Here is a 20,023-nt window from a genome sequence, read left to right as displayed (position 1 = left end):
AACTTGTGTTGCTCTCTGCACCAGACGATGAAATGAAAATATTTCCAGTCATGATATCCTGTTTACTCTGGATAACCTGCATGAAAGCCATTGTGAAAAAAATGGATCCATTCAAATGGGCTTGTAAATCGTGGGGTTCAATAGCAAGCGACACTGTCACTAATTTATGTCGATGATTTATAATTTGATCTCCTAATAAATGGTCTCACTTGTGCCTTCATTTTAAAACTGTTGTCCCAGAGCAACAGAAATAAGCCATATTGTTGCACATGTTTCACAAACAGTAGTCATATTCTGCTTCAATTTGATTTCCTATTTTTTTGATTCCATGTAATACAGTGACAATAAAGGCTTTCAATAGTTTCTATTCATGAAATTCCTAAAATATGGCCTCCATCATTCTCCACATCTCTAATAATGCAAAGACTTATAAAAGCACAAGTGAGATTTCTTCAGTGGCTAGACTGCTACCATGGAGTCTTATCCCCGTAAAACACCACAAATGCCAACCCCCACTCCATTTTGTCTACATGGTCCACTCAACCTCGACACCCTAATCTTGACCCCGGCCTTCTCTGCCCTGCTCGCCTAATCCTGACCTATTTCTCCCCCACCGTCTCTTATACCCCTGACCGTGTCAGTATAACGAATGCACCGCCATCCTGGAACCCAGCATGTCGGCGGGCAGTGATGGATGTCCACATCACAGCCGCGGTTTACAAAGCCTCTGTGAATACAGTGCAGCCACCCCAGATCCTGTCAGCTGAATCCCTCCACTCGGCCCTTAACAGTGCGCAGAGAGGGGCTCCCTGCTAGGAACAACTCTTAAAATCTGATAGTAGAGTCTGTGGAAAACCTCATCCATAAATGTCAACTTCTTCACTCTCTAGCCCCCACTGCTAACACCAACAGCAAGTATGGAGAGTTTTAGTTCACTCGAGCACAACTTTATGGGGGTCTTACACGGGAAAACTGGTGTGAAATTGAAGATGAATCGTCGTCACTTAAGAATGTGCTCCAGAGACGCAGAGAGAGCGATCGCCTAAGTTATTTGTGCTTTAAAATTCCCTCTCCCCCCTGACTTCTTCTTCTGGAATAGCACTATTCATTTCTCCAGGAACAGGCCGTTAAACTTTAAATCAAACAAGAGTCCCGGGGCAGTTAGACATATCACTCAAACAACAAAGCCTCCATCAATAACCCCTCACCTCTGCACGAACTGGCAGAATATTACATTGACGATCTATTTCATCCCATTCTTAACTCTACACACCCCTAAAGCTGTGCATCCGAACAGTAACCTGAGCTCTGTCATGAAATTGCAACTCCCCTGACAGTGTTTATTTAGCTGTGTGTATGTGTGTGCACAGGAGTAGGAAGTGGTGGATTGTGGGGCAGCGTCAGACACTAAGCCCAAGGATCAGCCACCTGTGTGTTATCAAGGGCAGCCTGAAAATCCTCTCTGCCCTGCACATGCCCTCGTTGTCTCCATACACCCAGAACATGCGGATGGATATGCTATTTGATCTCACGTCACTGGTTTATTCCTCAAAACACTCCTGCGCAAAATATCACTATAACTCTCCTCTGGAAACATGCTGCTGACGATAAATGTGATTATCTAAGCAGTCAGGAGGTGCAGGGTACGCATTTGTGATCCATTTACATTGCAGGGTGTTATTATCAGATGCAATCAAAACATTTCTCATGTGTGATTTTTGTGTTTTCAAAAACCTCCAGCTCCTCCAGGCAGCAGTGAAAACAAACACACTTCACTTCTGATGAAGGGTATTTTTTTTTTCCATTGCATAATTCAAATGAACAGAGGCACACAGAAGCAGGTGGAAATCAAGGGAATAGGAGCCTGACTGTAGTCTATAATTTCCTCATCAAGAAGAAAGACACACTGTCTAAAGAGCTCCTTCAATCCAAACCGCATCTCAACAGGTAATTAGACATCAGCCATTCCCTCTTTAACTGAACCTCCAGCAGGGTGTTTTTGAGCCCAACATGCAGGAGCCAACATGTCAGCTGCACTCTGCACCCACAAACCACCTCAACACTTAATTTGAGATTTTTCACTTGCTCCCTCCAACCTGTTTTAGCCATTTGCTCCTGCAGACATTTCCAAAGGGGGAGCTCCATTGCAGAAATGTAGGTAAACCTATCCAACAAGGGAGCCCATTCTTTTGAAGGATCACTAAATTTCTAGTGTAATTTAATTCCCGCATGCCTCCTGTCCCGTATCATGGCTGCATGTCTCCAAGGTGCAACACCACAATAAGTAATGGTCAGGGGCTCCACCTCTACTTGCCAGGCTGTTATTCCTTTACAGTAGAGAAATCATAAAGGGACTCCAGTCATAAATATACATTGTCCAACAGCTCTATAAAGACTGCACAGATGAGAATTATGACTGTGCAGCGCTGTCTGCATAAATTAAATCCCATAAAGCCTTGAACTAGGATACCTATTGTTATAGTGAGGCTTGACAGGAAACACTAGATTGGCTGTAGTTAATATATAATAAGCAGAAGACACTCTCAAACAAAGTCAGAAAGTGGTAAAGTAGAGGGTAACTATTGAAGATTCTTTGTTTTAAAAAAAATCAAATCAGGCTGGATTTACAGCCCAAAATCACAATTTTGTGTTACAAACTTACAGCCAGTGATTCAGGAAAAACAGAGAAACTAAACTGAGAGCTTGTGAACAGCTTCAAAGTTATAAGCTCTAGGCTATACTGAGGCACAGCACGGTGCTATAAGCAAACTACTATCATCAGCACTTCAGCAGCCTTGGTTGTGTGTTGTTAATAGTTTTGTATGTATTAAGCTGAAGTATAAGACAACCTATTAAGCTAATGATGATCAGAGGGCCACTAGTCATTAAATAAATTCCAAAAGTTTCTTTGATATTTCTGTTTGAACCACAGACTGTATATAAAGGTCCATGTAAAATGACTCCATGTTGACTACTTTCATGTCAAGAAACGTCATTATGATTCCAGGCAAATGAATCCACAGGTGTCAAGTCCATGGTCTGGACCAGAGTGGCGAACTGACAGGAGAGCTGTTAGTGAACCTCATAGAAACTAATATCACCACATTCTGGTTGTTTGCCTCCTCCAGCCAGTGAAGTTCAAGTTTACAGCCATGTCTCCTTCTCTTCCTGAGCCACGGTGATGCATAACGGCTTGAAGTGTTCTTTTTAGACAATTATGATGACATAGTTCATGTGAAATGATGTCATAATAAGTGAATGAATTCTTAAGGTACAAAACATGCTTTGTGAGATCACACAAAATCAGGTTTTGACCACCAAAAATCAAACCTGTTTATTCTAAAGTCCAAGCAAAGACCCATCCATCCATCCATCCATCCATCCATCTATAACCAGGTCCAGGACAGCAGTCCAAGCAGAGTTGCCAAAACCTACCTCTTCTCAGCCACCTCATCCAGCTGTTCTTGTGGGATACCAATGTGCTCCCAAGCCATAATCTCTCCAGCATGTCCTGGGTCTGCTCTGGGGCCTCCTCCCAGTTGGAATTCCTGAAACATCTCACCTGTGACAGACCCTAAACACATAATGATGCTGGCCACAGCTGACACAGGCGAAGAGGCATTAAAATAGGTAAAAAATCTATTAATTACGAGTACTTATTAGTTTGCAATGGAGCATAGAAGTACAGCATCAATTAGTTTTGATGTGAAAGGTTCTACATAAAAGGCAGGCATGATCCAGTTATAAGGTCTGCATTTTCCTTTAATTTAGCAGTGTCACTTCCCATTGGCATAACTTTGCATGTCTCACTGCAATATACACTACACTGACAAAAGCATTTGCTCATCTGCCTTCACACACATATGAATTTGAGTGACATCCTATTCTTAATCCACGGGGTTATAATACCTCTCAAAGTTGACTGTGGAATATTTGGAAGTGAGGAAATTTCACATGGCCTTGTTGCACAGGTAGCATCCTTGCACCACGCTGGAATTTTCTGAGCTCCCGAGAGTGACCCATTCTTTCACAGATGTTTGTAGAAGTAGACTGCATTCCTAAGTGCTTGATTTTATACACCTGTGGCCATGGAAGTGATTGCAACAAAATCCAGAAAAAGCCATAAGGAATGCTATGAACTCTCTCTTTCCCTTTCTTTCAGTGCCTATTTTAAAGAGAAAATTTGGTGTGTTTACTGCTATTAGAGCTGGCCTAGAATTCACCTTCTGCTTTGCAGACATTACATTGTTCACTCCTGATGAAAGCGTTGTGACGAAGCACACAAGTCCTGCATTCTGGTTTTAGTTCCACATCATGTCCTCAGGCCCCACCCTGATAATCCGACACCACTTCCCCTCTTCAGGAGTGAAAGCAGGAATGAAATCTATCGTTTCCAGATCAGTGGAGGAGTGGGGGCGAAGCAGGAAGAATAGCGTGACCTTCTTTGATCCCCTCTGAAGGTCTTCCTCGTTCCCGCTTTCCCACTGCACGCCTCTTCCACCTCTTACACGCAAGTTCTGCTCTGCCAAGCACCTGTCTGCAGGTATGAAATTAGAGAGAGAAAAAAGATTTGGCACTCTAACCTGCACACAATGTCTTCTCTCACTTGCATGTTCCCTTTTCTTATCTTTCTACCCTTATCTGCTTCTCACCACATCTGTCAGCATCAATATCGCCAACTAACTTACAGACTTGGAGTTTCACAAAATAGAGGCAATGATGATTGCAATCAGACAAGAGATATCCAGTCTAGAGGTGTTTAAAAACAAACAAATTCTCTTTACAAAGGCTTCAAATGGAAATCCAAAGCTTGAAGTAGCTGCAGCTTTCCTGTTTTTCTAATATGCCCTTCTTCACTGAAAATTCAGTAAGACATTAAGACAACAATCCTTTTTTGGCTCTTTATCTCCTGCTGAGCATGAAGAAAAGCCAAGGGATGGGGAGGCTTTGTTTTTGCAGACTCAGGATCCTCACTCGCTCAAACGGTCAGGCTGAATAATTACTGCTGTTTGTGGCTGAAGAAGACAAGAACGTTGTAGACACAGCTGAACAAGAAATTCTGTTAGCTGAATCCAGACTGCAGCTGCAAATGCAAAATGACCATTTGGGATTGGAGGTGTGTTTTTGCTGCTCTTAGACCAGTTTAACTCTGTTGGCTTTGGTCTCAAAGCTGTGGTAACTGATGTTTTGGCCACTTGGAGGAATGAAAACAAGCTGTAAAAACAACACTGACATTATAACCTTGTGAAGTTGTCACTTTAGCATTTTGTTTGCAGAGGGCCCAACATGTGCTGTGATTAAATACCACACTTCCTTCCTTTCATTAAATATATTGTATATGCAAACAAAATAAAATGCAGTCACAACTTTTCAAAGGCTTAAAGTAACTGATGTCACACACATATTAAAAGTAAACAGAGCAAAGAACACATGCTCCTTCTCAGAGCTCCCAAAACTAAAAGAGACAGCTAGTGGAAGTGCAATGCATAGTAGCAGAAAAAATAAAATAGTGATTTCACACCATGAACAACACCTTAACCTTAAACATTTTTGTGTGTCATCTACTTCTGCAAAGTGATACAGCAAAAGGTTCAAATGTGCAGAAGCAATTTGAGAAATGTGCCTAAAGTAGTGTACTTTTCATTATCAACACAAATGTACAAGAAACATCAGAAATGTCACCATGTAACTTGTAGCAAGTCTGTCATTTAATATAACATCATACACCACTAAATTAACAGTTTTGTTTATCTAGCTGAAACAGGGCAACACTGTCTGAGTTTTATTTGTGATCATGTGCGTACCCTACAAAGTAAAATTGAAAGGTTCTGCAACTCTACCAAACAAGATCATCTCCTTGTAAACCTCTGGTCCATTTCCAGCACTGCTGATTTTTAGACTGCTCTCTGGAAATCCTTGTACTTGCGTCTCTGGGATTGCACCATGCATGTCAAACTTGTGAAGAGACCAAACATCGACTGAGGTTTCCATCTACAATCCACAGATCAAACAGGAGTTTTCCAGGGAAGATTTAACAGATTCCAAGCTCAAAAGCACAGGACGAGGTGATGGGTGTGACCAGGCACATGCCCTGCATTTTCCATCCACCTATCTATTTTTTTCTGCTTATTTCATTCAGGGTCATAGGGAGGTTGGACCCTATCCCAGCTGTCATAGAGTGACAGGCAGGGTACACCTTGGACACTTCCTTTCTTTCATTATGTTGCAGGGCTAATACAGATACAGTCACACCTATGGACAATTTAGAATCACCAATTAACCCAACTCCATTTCTTTGTACTGTGTAAGGAGGCTGGAGTACCCAGAGAGAACCCACGCAGACATGGGGAGAACACTCAAACTCCACACTGAAATGCCCCGGCCAGATGGTGGATTTGAACCCAGGACCTCCTTGCTGTGAGGCAACAGTGCTAATCATCGTGCCACCGTGCTGCCGCCTTGCATATTTTGCTTTTGACATTTACAGGGTTCCTACTGTGAATTTAACCCCAGGGTCAAATTGTCAACCTAGAATTCTACTGTAACAGAGTAAGAGTGTTCCAGCACTTCACAAGGTGACAAACTTGAAGGGGAGATTAGCTCTATTTAAATTAGGAAAGGCTTTTGCTTTTTATGACCAGTCACAGAACGTGTTGGTTAAACGGTATGTCTATATTTAAACTTCCCTACAGCATTTCTGGTCTTCAGCAACTCTTGATCTGGCTTCTTAATCCTACTACAATTTCACAGATCTCTAAGTTTGACTGCTCCAGATTTATTTGAAAAATTCTTTGGTGATTACTAAATGAATACTGGTCATATTTTAGAATAGAAAACGTTGCTTGAAGCAGACCACCATCATGAAATTGCTGCCGTTATCCCAAGAGGTGCTATCTGTGGTCGGGATCAGCTCTCACCTCAGCCGGCCTTTTCATGTCTTTCCCTAATCTCTCATACTGGAACCAGAAGCCCCTGCAGAGACCTTAACTGGAATGTGACAAGTCACGAGACTGCAACTGCTGCATCCCTCCCTCCCACTCTGTTTCTTTCTTTCACACACCGGAAAACAGCTATAAACCGAAGGATATGAGACACAATAGTAGCTGACCCAGGTCATCTGAAATACCTGAGGTGCATTTGATTTATCGCACAGAGTACAATGCCATTGCTGTAAAACTGGAAAGTCTGTATGGCAGGGAGGATAAATCAAGAAAACTGTTGCAATGAAACGCATGTTCAGTCCAAGAAGGGATCTAGTTTAATTTTTTAAAATGTGCTGCACATGTTACATAATGATCCACTTCTGCCCTTTCATGGGAGGCTGATGCTAAAAGAATGTGATGATTACATCGCTCATAAATCATCAGTGGCAGTGAGCGGGTACTGTCAACAGCTCAAGTTAGCCTGTAAAAGGTCTTGCTTGGCCTGCAGATTTAATCCAACATGACTTTTGCATGTCAGGATCCCATTTGCAACTCAGGACAAAATCTCTTCTGCCGGCTGAGGTCAAGTAAAATAATATGTGGGCAGATTTGGAAAGCAACTGATATGGATCCAAATGGCAGATGACAGCGGCAACAGAGAGAGTGCTAGTGTGTGTGTGTGCGTGCGTGCGTGTGTGTGTGTGTGTGTGTGTGTATCCAAAGCGAGAGTGTGCTTTTTCAAGTGTTTCCCTTCTATGTGTCTGTGTGCATGTGCCCGCACATTCCGTGAAAGGAGATCCATCATCTGGGTCATATTACAAAGCAGCGGGGATCCACAGTCAATTCCGGCTGACGGATGAAAAGAAGACCCAAGATGGCAGCTATGTCAATAACAGGCGCAGGCTCCGCTGACATCTGCCAGCCTCAAACCCTCACCCTCTCACCCCATTAGCTCCATTTTGTACATTATACCAAGCAGATGTGACTCCTGCTCACATCTGTCACAGCCATGACCCCTTACTCTCTCTGGGGTTTGTGTTATTTAAATTTTCATTTTGTTATTTAGTTCAGTTTAAAAAAAAAATGGGGGGGGGGGGGGGTAATTTCACCATTAATAAATATGTATTTAAAATTTTTTTTTTTTAAATACATACATAACATGCCAGATTTAAAAAAAAATAAACAAATAAATATGTAACTAAATAAAAAATAATATACAATTAATTGCAATAATAATGGATATGATAAACTATGAAAGTTTGGGGAAATATCTAAAGTTAAGAATAATGACATTAAAAATAAGTAACCCAAAATAAATAAAACCATATAAAATTGTGAAGAAGCTAACTTACAACCCTTAATTTGAAAAAAGTCAGTGAGCTGTGTCAAATGTAAATAAAAACAGAATGGAATGAGCAGAGGTTCACCAATCCGCAACCAGTTTAGAACAATTTCAGAATTATGTTCAAAATTGTGAAGATTTTGAATATATCATCATCTACAGAACATAATCTATTCAAAAGATTCAGAAAATCTGGAGAAATCTCTGTTCGCAGGGGACAAGGCTGAAAATCAATTTTGGCTGCCTGTGATCTTCCGGCCCTCGCGTGGTGCTGTGTTAAAAACAAGCATGATTCTGTCATGGAAATCACTGCCTCAGGCCTCAGGAACACTTCCAGAAATCATTCTCTGTGAGCAAAGCTTGCCTATGCCGTCCACAAATGCAGGTTAAAGCTCTGTCATGCAAAGACAGAGCTTATATGGACTGGGGAAAAGTGGAAAACTGTGCTGTGGTCGGAAGAATCAAAATTTGAAACTCTTTTTGGGAAAAATAGATGCCACACCCTCTGGACTTAAGAGGAGAGGGACCAACCAGCATGTTATCAGTGCTCAGTTCTAAAGCCTGCATCTCTGATGTTATGGGGATGTGTTAGTGCCTAATCTACCGGAAGCTTGCACATTTGGAAAGGCACCATCAGTGCTCAAAGGTATATACACATTTTTAGAGCAACGTATGCTCCCATCCAGATCACATCTTTTTCAGGGAAACCCTTGCATATTTCAACAAGACAACGTTAAACCAAATGCTGTGGCTCAGGTGGTAGCGTGGTTTGTTTGCCAATCGCGAGGTCAGTGGATCAGTGCTTGACTCCTACAGTCCATGTGGCAAAGCAACCTTGGCAAGATACTGAAGCCTGAGCTGCACCTGTGTGTGTGAATGTTAGATAAAAGTGCTTCGGTATAGCTAAGAGCACTCTATGAATGTGCGTGTGATTGGGTGAATGAGACATGTACCACTTTGAGTGCTCAAATTGAGTAGAAAAGCACTTTATAAGTAGCAGTCCATTTACTGCAGCTACAACAGCATCGCTTCATTGTAGAACAGTCCAGTTCTGCACCCGGATTTTTATTTTGGCTGTTTCAGTCCTACTCACAGCCGCCTGCCAAACAAACCCCCCAAAAAGCTGCAGCCCTAAACTGTATATTACTGTAATTAAATTACTTTTGCTGAAAAGCTTTTTCTAAATTATAGTTTGGACATGGTTCATGAAAGTATGCACACACAACTTGATTTGATTTTCCATTCTGGAGGATGATGAAATTGCAAAGTGTGTGCACAAAGCAGCATAAATCAGAAAAGGTTGACATGACTAAATTGAAACACATGTTCAATCCCACTACATGCTCATTTAAACATTAAACTAATAGAAAACACTCAGATTAGGTTACAGATAGCTCCACACATGATAACAGTGTATCTCAGTTATTTCACAGGGGCTTAACACAAGCTGAGATGTGATGATTATACGTTAAAGAACAACAATCCTGGAGGCTCTACCAGGCAAGTTATGAAAAGGCAGTCATATTTTTAAGGTAGCACATTCTTGTACAAGAGGAGGACTTAGCTATCTAATAGCTTTCCTGCAACTGAGAAGATATGAAAAGCAAATCCAGAGATATGGCACATGCCACAAGATTTTCCGACTCTTGAGATGAGCGACAGAGCAAGCAAAGTATAAATTTTCCACCTCTCCATCCTCCTTTTACTCTCATGACATGTGGTTATGGATTTACTTCATCAGCAGATTGACAATAAGTTCAGAATTTGGAGATTTGACTTTCATGTCAGCCATGTATATTTAACGAGTATGTATGCACCCCGAGCAGAACTTTTTAAAGAAGAATTACTACAATAAAGTTCCACTAAAATCAGTCAAAAATCACATGATGTTTTAACAGAACTGGACTGAGTTGCACCAGCTGTTCATAAATTTATTAGAGTTTGTGTAAAGAGCCATTTCTGGGTCCTTAGTACCTACAAGCTAGTTTCAGATCAGTGATTTACAAAATCAGTCTGCACAATTACTGTTCAGCATGAAGCTGTAATCAGTCTTGTTTGTGTACTTAATAAACGATCACTGTCAGCGCTAATGCGGCAAAAAAATATGTTTTGTTTCCTGTGAGAGCCTCAAAAGAAAGACCACCTCAGAGTTCACCATTCAAAAGCTTTTTATGTAAACATGAAGTAGTAGGAGATGTTTGGTAACTTGATGTGTCTCCGATACAGCTGGAGGATAGTGAACAGTAAACAGTGAACTAATGTCAAAGAAGATGTCTCCTCTGATGCACTCATGCATGTAAAAGCCTTTTGAACCCATGGCAGACTCAGCCATGGGTGAAAACCACTATAATGTGAGGTTATTTATTATTAAATGCATTGAATTGCTATTGCTAAAAAATTAATATGAATATTTTATGTAGTTACAAATATGTGCTTTTATTGGAAAATGATTATATTGACAAGATATAAACAAATTTTAAAAAAGCACTCTTACCAATGCCTTTTAATAATTCAATAATTTGTTCTTTCTTTATCTCTGTCTGGGTGTCTATCTGCCGTATGCTCAACTATGTTCAGTCTTAGTTTCTAAATTGGCCTGCTGTTTGGTTCTGATTTTAGAGGAAATATTCACTGTGTCTATCAGTTTTTTTTCTGGAAATTACCACTTGCAAGGTTTAGGAGAGCTGCTCCTGTGGCTCTCCAGTCTATCTATAGGGTTGCTTAAGATTTCATAGAATTATCAAAAATACCTGAGGTATTTCCCTTTTTTTTTTTTCCTTCCTTCTGTCTTCATCTTAGTCTCCTTGTCCTCCTGTGTTCCTCTGTCTCTGTCATCTTGTTTAATGTTAGTCTTTGTGTCTCAGTGTTAGCTTCAGGGTATGTTTTGATATAATTTGACTTCCTATTTTAGTTTCCTTCCTTAATGATCGTCTGCCATGCCCTCATTGTCATATCTGGTCTAGTCTGTGTCTTCTGAGGAATATACTATGAAGGAAGATAGACAGAGCCAGGCTTTCTTTGGATTCGTTCGCTTGACAAAGCCTAAAACTCAGAGGTAACCGGGATCACCACGGTGGTTATCAGCTTTCTCTGTTAAGTTAGACTTTCTGCTAACTTAACAGAGCGGCGCTCACATAAAAAGGGGTGACTGTTCTTCCACACAAAATGATCCCTATGAAAGCCGCCTCCTACAGTCTGAGATTTATCAGGTGGTGATGATGAAACGGTGATAAAAGTCTACAAGGAACATAAAATAATATTACAGTAAAATGAACAGAACATTGAAATAAACATTTTAACTTGAGTTAATATATTTTTATTTCTAATGTGATGGCAGCACATTAAACTTGATACATTTAAAAATTTAAGTTTACTCTCCCATAGCTTAATAAAGGAGACAGTCTGAACCCAGGGTTTCCCAATCTAGTTATGAGCATGTTCACGCGAAAGGGGTGAGAGTATGACCAATCAGTAACACAGATAGGTGCGCTGGCAGTTGATTTTACAAAGAAAGATGAAACCAAAGAGGTGAAATACATAATACAAGTTTGCTGTATAAATGTGTGTGCACTTTAGTCAGTAAGACTGAAGAAAAAAAAAAAACAATATCAATAAAGTTTAGCTATATAACACAGCAAAATCCCAATTTAACAGACTTATCTGTCACAAACTGAAACTGTTGTTTCATTAAGTTAATATTAGATATGTGGATTTTTAATTTTTATTCCTTTTTTTTTCTATTCTTTCAGCTGCAGTGGTGTTTAAGCATCTGAGAGCAATTAAAGAATGAGTATATACAATATACCTTAGAGGGGAAACAGATAAAGTTGTGTCCAAGAATTCATATTTATTTCTGGTGCAAATCAGGGAATGACAAAGGCTGCACTGTTAAAAATTTAGATCCTCTCACTATCTGCACACAGCGATCAGCAAGATCCTCCAGGAATGGTGACCCTGTTTTCTGGACAACTAATTGGACAGTAGGCAGTGATTTCACACCTGGTAATCTCTAATTTTGAACATAATCTGCTCCAGAGCAGGTTAGATCTACAGCGTGAGTTACCTGAAAACCCAGGATTAACCCTGAAGTTACCTGGATAAGGTCAAATCCCATTGGACATGCCTCTGCTGTCTTTTCCGACTGGCTGTTTGGCTTTTGTTTGAATTCCATTTTTTTCCTCCTTCTCCTCGAGTTTCGGCTCCCTGCCTGTGTTACATTTTTGGAATTTTGCATACTTGGGTTTTTTTTGATCGGCCAATACAGGCTTGTCTTTTATTGCCATCCCTGCCTTTGGGTCCCGCTTTTGGGTCCTCTCATCACCATCCTATGACATTATACACCTCTACTGTTGTGCTTATACAAGTGGGCAGTTATGTGTTGGGATGGGGTTCAGCACACATGCTGATAACTGGTTTAAAGAGACAAATCATTGCTTGGATCCAGCGGCAGGTGAAGTGTTAAAGAAAAAGCCTTGTCAACATGCAAACTGTGCACAAATCCATTCTGATACATTTCATCACACTGATGGAGATGGAAACTCGGCAGATTTGGAGTGACAGTGCAGCAGTTGTTGCAACCTGCCGCTGTGGAATCAATAAACTGGTGGCTGGTAATCATCTGTCAGCAATCTGTGCTTCTGAATATTTGCTCAACTTTTCCCTGAGTGTTCATATATGCCAGAGACACTCCATCTGGCTCACAGGCTCACACTGTCTTTGTCATGAGACACTTTGCTCAACACACACACACACACACACACACACACACACACACACACACACACACACACACACACACACACACACACACACACACACACACACACACGTGCATAAACCTAACCGCCCTATCTGTGTCTCAGCTGTCAATGCTCCTCTTCGAGGTGTCCTTGATTTACACAGATATAATAGATTTATGCACAAATATGAATTCCTGCCTGTGTATCCTTGCCATATCTACAAGGACATTATCAACCAGTTATACTGCAGTCGTTTGGAAGGTTACCATGACCTCCAGACCTGATGACAGATCAGTATATAAAAGCTGCACAAAGCTTTCACAGTTCCTCCATAAGGCAACCTGTGGATCCCAGTGATGTGTTTGTGTGATAGAAGACTGATTGTTTGGCAAAGCAGCACTGCAGGACTGAAAAGAAAAAAAAAAAAAAAAATCGAGCAGTTCAAGCAGCTGAATGATAGTGGCTTTATAATCCACTCGTTGTCCTTCTATTATGTAATGATTTCTGGTACGACGCTTAAAATTCAGGCCAAATCGTTTGGCTGACTCTAGCTTAAAAGCTTTTATAAACTGAATTTAATTTGCCTTTAAAAATGAAGAGGAGGTTTAAAATGCTGTTTTCCATTCACAGGAAAAATCTCCAAAGGGTCATGCCTTTGTAAGGAAGATCCTTAGAAAATGTGCAAAATATTTTATTTTCTACAGTTCTTTATATATATATATATATATATATATATATATATATATAATTATTTAAGAATTATTTGTCTTTTGCTGAGGCTATTGTAGTGCATAATTGCAACCAACTGTAGTCCATTAAAGTCCATCTTAGCAGAGGACTAAGCTGTTTATCTTTTAATTGGTAAGAAAAAAACAAAAGTCTTGACTTTTTAAATATCTCTGTGTGGAAACAGTGGCCAAAGGAAAATTTTTAACTGAAAATTTCTCCTAAAAAGAGAAATAAAAAGTAATATAATCAAAGTATGTTTATGCAGCCACAATGTCTTCTGCTTGGACATTAATAAATCTTTTGTGAACTATGATTTGAAGTTAGACCATCATTCCACCTGTTTAGCTATACATAAATTATTTACTTCTGATGGGAGTAATATAAAATAGCCATAACACACATGTTTAATTTGTGAGTATATTATTTACATTTGTGAAATGCAAACATGTTTTTTTTCTGGTCCTAGGCTTCCAATTATAGTAAATATTACTAACACAAAATGCAGTAGAAATGTGTAGTTTTGCATTTTGCAACCCTGAGTCCAGTTTATGTGTAATAACCCTGATTCCTGGTTATTACACAGAAACTACCACAGCTATTTAAAGATAAGCCATAACATTAAAAATAATATTTACATTGTTACCTTCAAACAAAGAAAAATGCTGGGGGGATTAGGTATGATCAATTCCAACATTATATTATGGAAATAATATTCTAATATGTTAAAACATCAACCAGTATTACCTTATTATTATTAGGCTAATACCACAAAATTATAATGCACAGATATTACCTTTTTCTTACCAGCACATTATCATATTGTTACCTATATATTACTATACTATTACTAATTGGTTTTGCCTCATAGTAATACATTTGTTTCCACATTATTATCCCCAGTTTCTGGCCTGTTTAGTATCAATTTACATAAATTTCAGCATAATATTACTCAGCTATAATAGCTGTTGATACAAGATAATTACTTTTCTATTACTTGCTTATCACTTCGGTAATTAAGCAGTAATACATTTCTATTTCCATATTATTACCACCTTTCATCTTATTTTCCCACTATTACTTTTTTAAAAATTTTATTTATTTATTTTGGCCACAACAGCTTTATTGACAGTGTAGCTATGACAGAAAAATGGGAGAAGACATGCAGGAAAGAGCAACAGGCTAGGACTCGAACCTGCGCTGCCTGCTTTCAGCCTCACGGCAAACATGGTCGCCTGCTCCACCACTGAGCCACCCCGGCACCTATCTTCCTAGTATTACTGAGGTAGAATGGAAAGTGCTTATCTTGAGACCAGCAGGCTTTACTGCATGGTACTTTACAAAAAACCATTAGACTTTACCAATTCTTTAGGAACAATACTCAGCTGTGCATGCCGCAATTTTGGCATCGCTGTACAGTTTTTTTTTTGATGATGTGCTAGCCTAAGAAGAGTTTTTACCTTTTTACAGGTTGTTACAAAATATATGTCTGAATGAAGATATATTTGGTGCATCACAAAGAAGCTAACATCAGTCTTTGTGCAACCAGGATGCGAACTATGTAAATTGTTTTCATGCCATTAACGCATGCAGGGGGCCAACAGGAGGTCAGCCAAAGGAAAGGAGTTGACTTAAAGCGAACTAATCTGTGCGTTGGGCTGTCAGGCTTTGTTTAAAGGCGTAGGATGGCATACACATTAGCAAGATGTGATAATGATTATTACATGTGGATAATGGCACACACTTATGAACAGCCTCCCTTCCTGTATTTAATTATAGACACAAAAAAGACATGAGTGTAGTTGTGTGAATCACTGGAAATGTGAGCGAGATAATGTTTGGTTCTTGCAAAACTACAGAAATTAGTTCTAAAAATCTAAATAATGCTTTAAGGAACAGATACCCCTCAGATGCTTACGTGTTTGGAAAACTAGCAAGTAAAATGCAGGACGATAGCTTTCTCTGTTTCATCAAAGCCTTTCCGTGCTCCCAGGTTGTGGTTGTGATAGCAGACATTATGGCATTCCTCCTCATGATTACACTGAAACATGTTTAGACATCTGCAGCAGGTTGGAATTACAACATCAGAGTGAAACAGGGTTCTTATCTTCTCATCAGTGCTTTTAGGAAATATCAAAACATCACAGTATCTCAGACCTCACCTGGTCACACCACCCAGCACTGTTAACGTATCCAAAGTCCCTGAAAGTAGCCTGCACTGTTTTGCTCTGGGTGACAGCTCAGGCAAACCCTGGTGCTGGTGCATTCTGGCTGAGTTTGTTCTGCACACTGAAATGACAAAAGGGTAAAGAATAATATGCAAGAGATGTGGGTGTCTGCTTTTTCTCTGGCTGTATGTTTGGAGTCATGCATCCTGCAAATAACTAGTGGGGATGTGAATGTGTGATGATTAAAGAGCAGGGTCCTATCTACTACAGGAAATGTGGGTAAAGACACCCAGGGATTACAAAGTAAACATCCCATCAAAATCAAACCAAGAATTTGGTGGTGGCATTTGGGCCCTTGTAGTATGCACCTTAACCACTCATCTACACACCCTGTGCCTTTTTAGAACCTGAAAAATTTGGCCAAAGGCAGAAGAAAGAAGAAGTGATTAAATGCAGAGTGGCGTATAAACAAAGTAGAAGTGCGTAGCTCCAGAAGACCAGAGAAGAGGATTTCAGGTACTCAGAGTTCCTCACCCTATCCTGAAGCCTAAGCCCAGCCATTCGGCCGCTTCCATTTATTGACCTCATTCTTTTCATCACTACACAGAGTTCATGACCATAGATGAGGGTTGGAATGTAGACCATTTTGTCTTCTCTCTTCACAACAGTCCCGTACTAAACACAAACTCAAGATAGCTGAATTTCCTAATTTAAGGCAACAATTCTCCCCCAACCCAGAGGACGCAATCCACCACTTTTCAGCGGAGGACCGTGACCTCAGACTTTGAGGCGCTGACTCACACTCAGCTGCAAACAACCCCAGCATGTGCTGAACATCACGTTCTGATGAAGCCAACAAAAGAAAGCGATGCAGTCCTCAGATTCCCTAAACTGACTCCCCAGATCCCCTGGATGTGCCTTGATAAAGTCCAGCCCCTTTCCAGGACTTTGGTCCCAGAATTATTCCCATGTGTTGAAGTAAACTCATCATATCTAGCTGTAGAGCTACTTCTGGTTCTTTAGCTACTAGAGATGTGACTTTCCAAGTCCTGAAAATTGGACTGTAATGCCAGGGGTGACGGCACCCAGCTTGCACAGCACCCTCAATCCAATGTCTGTCCTGAAGACTTTGGATTCAGGTGGTGGGCTCATGGAACCCTGTTATTCATTCAGGATGTCCAGCCAAGCTCCATGGCTTAAGGCCCAGCCACCAAATGCTCACCAGCCAGAACTGACCCATTAAAAATAATAACATTTGGAAAGTTTAGAATAACCCTCTAACTTAATTATTCAATTCTGGAAACATTATGTTCTCAACTGCCTCAGTGGGGAGAAAGAATCTTTTTCATCCCAATTCATGGAGGCGTTAAGAAGCCTGGGGATCCTTCTTTTATGTACACTCAGTAAGCAATTGAAAAAAAGAGGCTGAAAATGCACATCTGAAAATATGCAGCAGAAAAAATATTGTCTGCTTTCTTTCTTTGCCCACAGACGCTCTTGCAAATATTAGGTACTGGCACACTAACAAGTCACAGCATCTTGGCTGTGCCACAGGTCCACACTACAATGAGATTTTATGCTACTGAAGTTTTTGTAATGTTTTGATGCTGGACTGTTTTTGTTGTGGCTGCTATTTATCCAGATTTTGTGCAAATTAGTCAATCATAAATTTTGACGTCTATGTGATATGTGGCTACAAGCCTGTTCTCCTCTTTCCTTGTATCTTGTCTGTGTTCAGTGTTCCTCAACAGAACAAGGAAAAGAAAAGAGCTAATTATTGTTCAGTGCACATTAACTTTTAGCCCTACTGGGGGCGCTGACAGCTTGCAGAGCGACCAAAAACCACCTTTGGGCTTCTCAGCCATCAGAATACAAAATGACCAGCATGAATGATTCCACTTTAAAGCTGCGACTGTAAATATACAGCCCATGTGAAAGTGGATGTGATTATTTGAGCCTATGTATGTGTGTTGAAATGTAGGACGTGTGCCTGAGCAAACACACACCACACACATAGCCCACCGCAGTTGATAGCTCCTGCTCAGTGGAAGCATATCAGTTTCAAAATTGAGAAATTATTTGATTATAAAATAGCGTTGACTGTGTGTTCTTCTGAAACTCATGCCAGCTCCTGGATTCATGTGCCAGCAGGCCAAGCCCAGTAATTTGTGCGGGAGTATATGTGTGTGTGTGTGTGTATATTTCAACCTGCATGTTTGAGTCAGGAAATAGAAAAAGGGGAGTGAAGCTGAGATTGAAAAATTGCTAATGCATGCATTTACATAAACATCAGAGCACCATCACTGGCGTACGTGTTTGTACGTGTGAGTGTGTGTTTGTGTGTGTGTGTGCATTCCTGAGAGGACTCTGAGTGGATCAAAGCTTCTGACACCCCAGGCAGTGTCCTCCTGAGGGAGCCAGCTGTCAGATCTGGGATCAGAGATCAGCCGCTTCTGTCCTCCCTCCTCTTCACTCTTTGTGGGGTCTGTCACAGCAAGTTAGCACTTAGCCAGAGGCACTGATCAACAATCAGATTAGGCTCTCTCAAAATGATAGCTGGGACAACCGGCAGCCAGGATGGCAATGTCCAAAGAAAAAAGTAGCCAAAGGAGTGCTGTTGGTTCTTACAGTCAGAACTGAATTATGGTTTATGACAAATAATGTAGTCTGATGGGTAAGAAACTCGAGGACCAGAAAATCAGATGAAATGTTTTCCAAACCACAAGCTCCTAAACCTTTTCAATAACTTTTCCTCACAAGTGTTTGTCTTGCTCTGTCAGTAGCTATTTCTGTTTAACACCTCTAAGCACCACATGCTGGAAAGCAGTTTGTATTAAACACATTAAGACAGGGTTTAAATGCTTCTTCAGTTCCAAAACACAAACAAAATGGCACTAATGAGAGCTTATTATCCAAATTCTCTAAAGTGATTGGTGTGTCTGTTCTCCCAGGTGTTACAATCAAGCATCATGTCCAGGCATTCCTGCAGAAATGTCCAGCAAAATGTCTCTTTATCATCTTAAGATGGCATGCCATGTTCTGGCTGAGGTCTAAACAGAAAAACTAAACAGACAAAACTGGCTAAACATCTCTAAATTTAGACATAAATGTAGCTGAAAAATTAAATTTTTGGAGGCTTAGTGAAGTGAGGCTAGCTGTCACAGCATATATAAATAATGATTTGCCACTCCCATTGCAAGATAGAATACCTGAGGTGTTATTAGGCTCGTATAAACAAGCAGAACTGGCAATGACTTTTAGAAGGTTTAGAGTGAGCGTTCCATTTCCAGCCATCCATTTTCTTCCAATTATCCAATTCAGAATCAGGGGAGGGTGGAGCCTATCCCAGCTGTCATAGAGTGAGAGGCAGGACAGGTCATCAGTCCATTGCAGGGCTAATACAGAGCGACATTCACTCCTACATCTAATTTAGAATCACCAGTGGGTCTGTGGAAGAAATCCAGAGTACCCAAAGAGAACCCATGTGGGCATGGGGAGAACATACAAACTCAGCACAGAATGGCCACAACCTGGATTCAGACTGAGGACTTTCTTGATGTAAGGCAACAGTGCTAACCACTGCACCACCGTACAGCTTTTTCATTATGTTTGTTTGTTTTACCACAACACAGTCAGGGAGAATTTGATATTGTCTGTAGGACACATGGTTGTTTTTGTGTGTCATTACAGTAAGAAAATGTGTATACACAAACCTGAGCCTGAAATGTAAGAAATTGTCATTTCATTTGAACACGATGTAAAAGTTTGATTTTGCCTTCATTTTCTCTGCAGTGATATGTTTGACAAACTTGGGTGTTTGTTTGTTTGTTTTTTTTTAAACTTCTCATATTGTGCTGCTGCTCACGTTTCTTCCATTTGGAGACCTTTTCAGATCTCAGAAATTACAGTAACTAGGGGTCCACCAAGTTGTTAGTAAAAAAATACACACAAGTATCCTTTAATCCCCATTTAGGCTTTTGTGACCTTGAAAATGTGGTGTAAAGACTGTGAGAAACTGTGTGCTGTTGCTTTGAAGAAGATGGCTCAGGAAGAAAATACTCAGGCCAACTGACAATTGGCACAGAAAAGTTAATATAAGCAAGATGATGCATTACAAATCTGCCA

The sequence above is a fragment of the Archocentrus centrarchus genome, chromosome 5 (assembly GCF_007364275.1).
Source record: "Archocentrus centrarchus isolate MPI-CPG fArcCen1 chromosome 5, fArcCen1, whole genome shotgun sequence".
NCBI lineage: Eukaryota > Metazoa > Chordata > Actinopteri > Cichliformes > Cichlidae > Archocentrus > Archocentrus centrarchus.
This window is presented reverse-complemented; position numbering follows the sequence as displayed.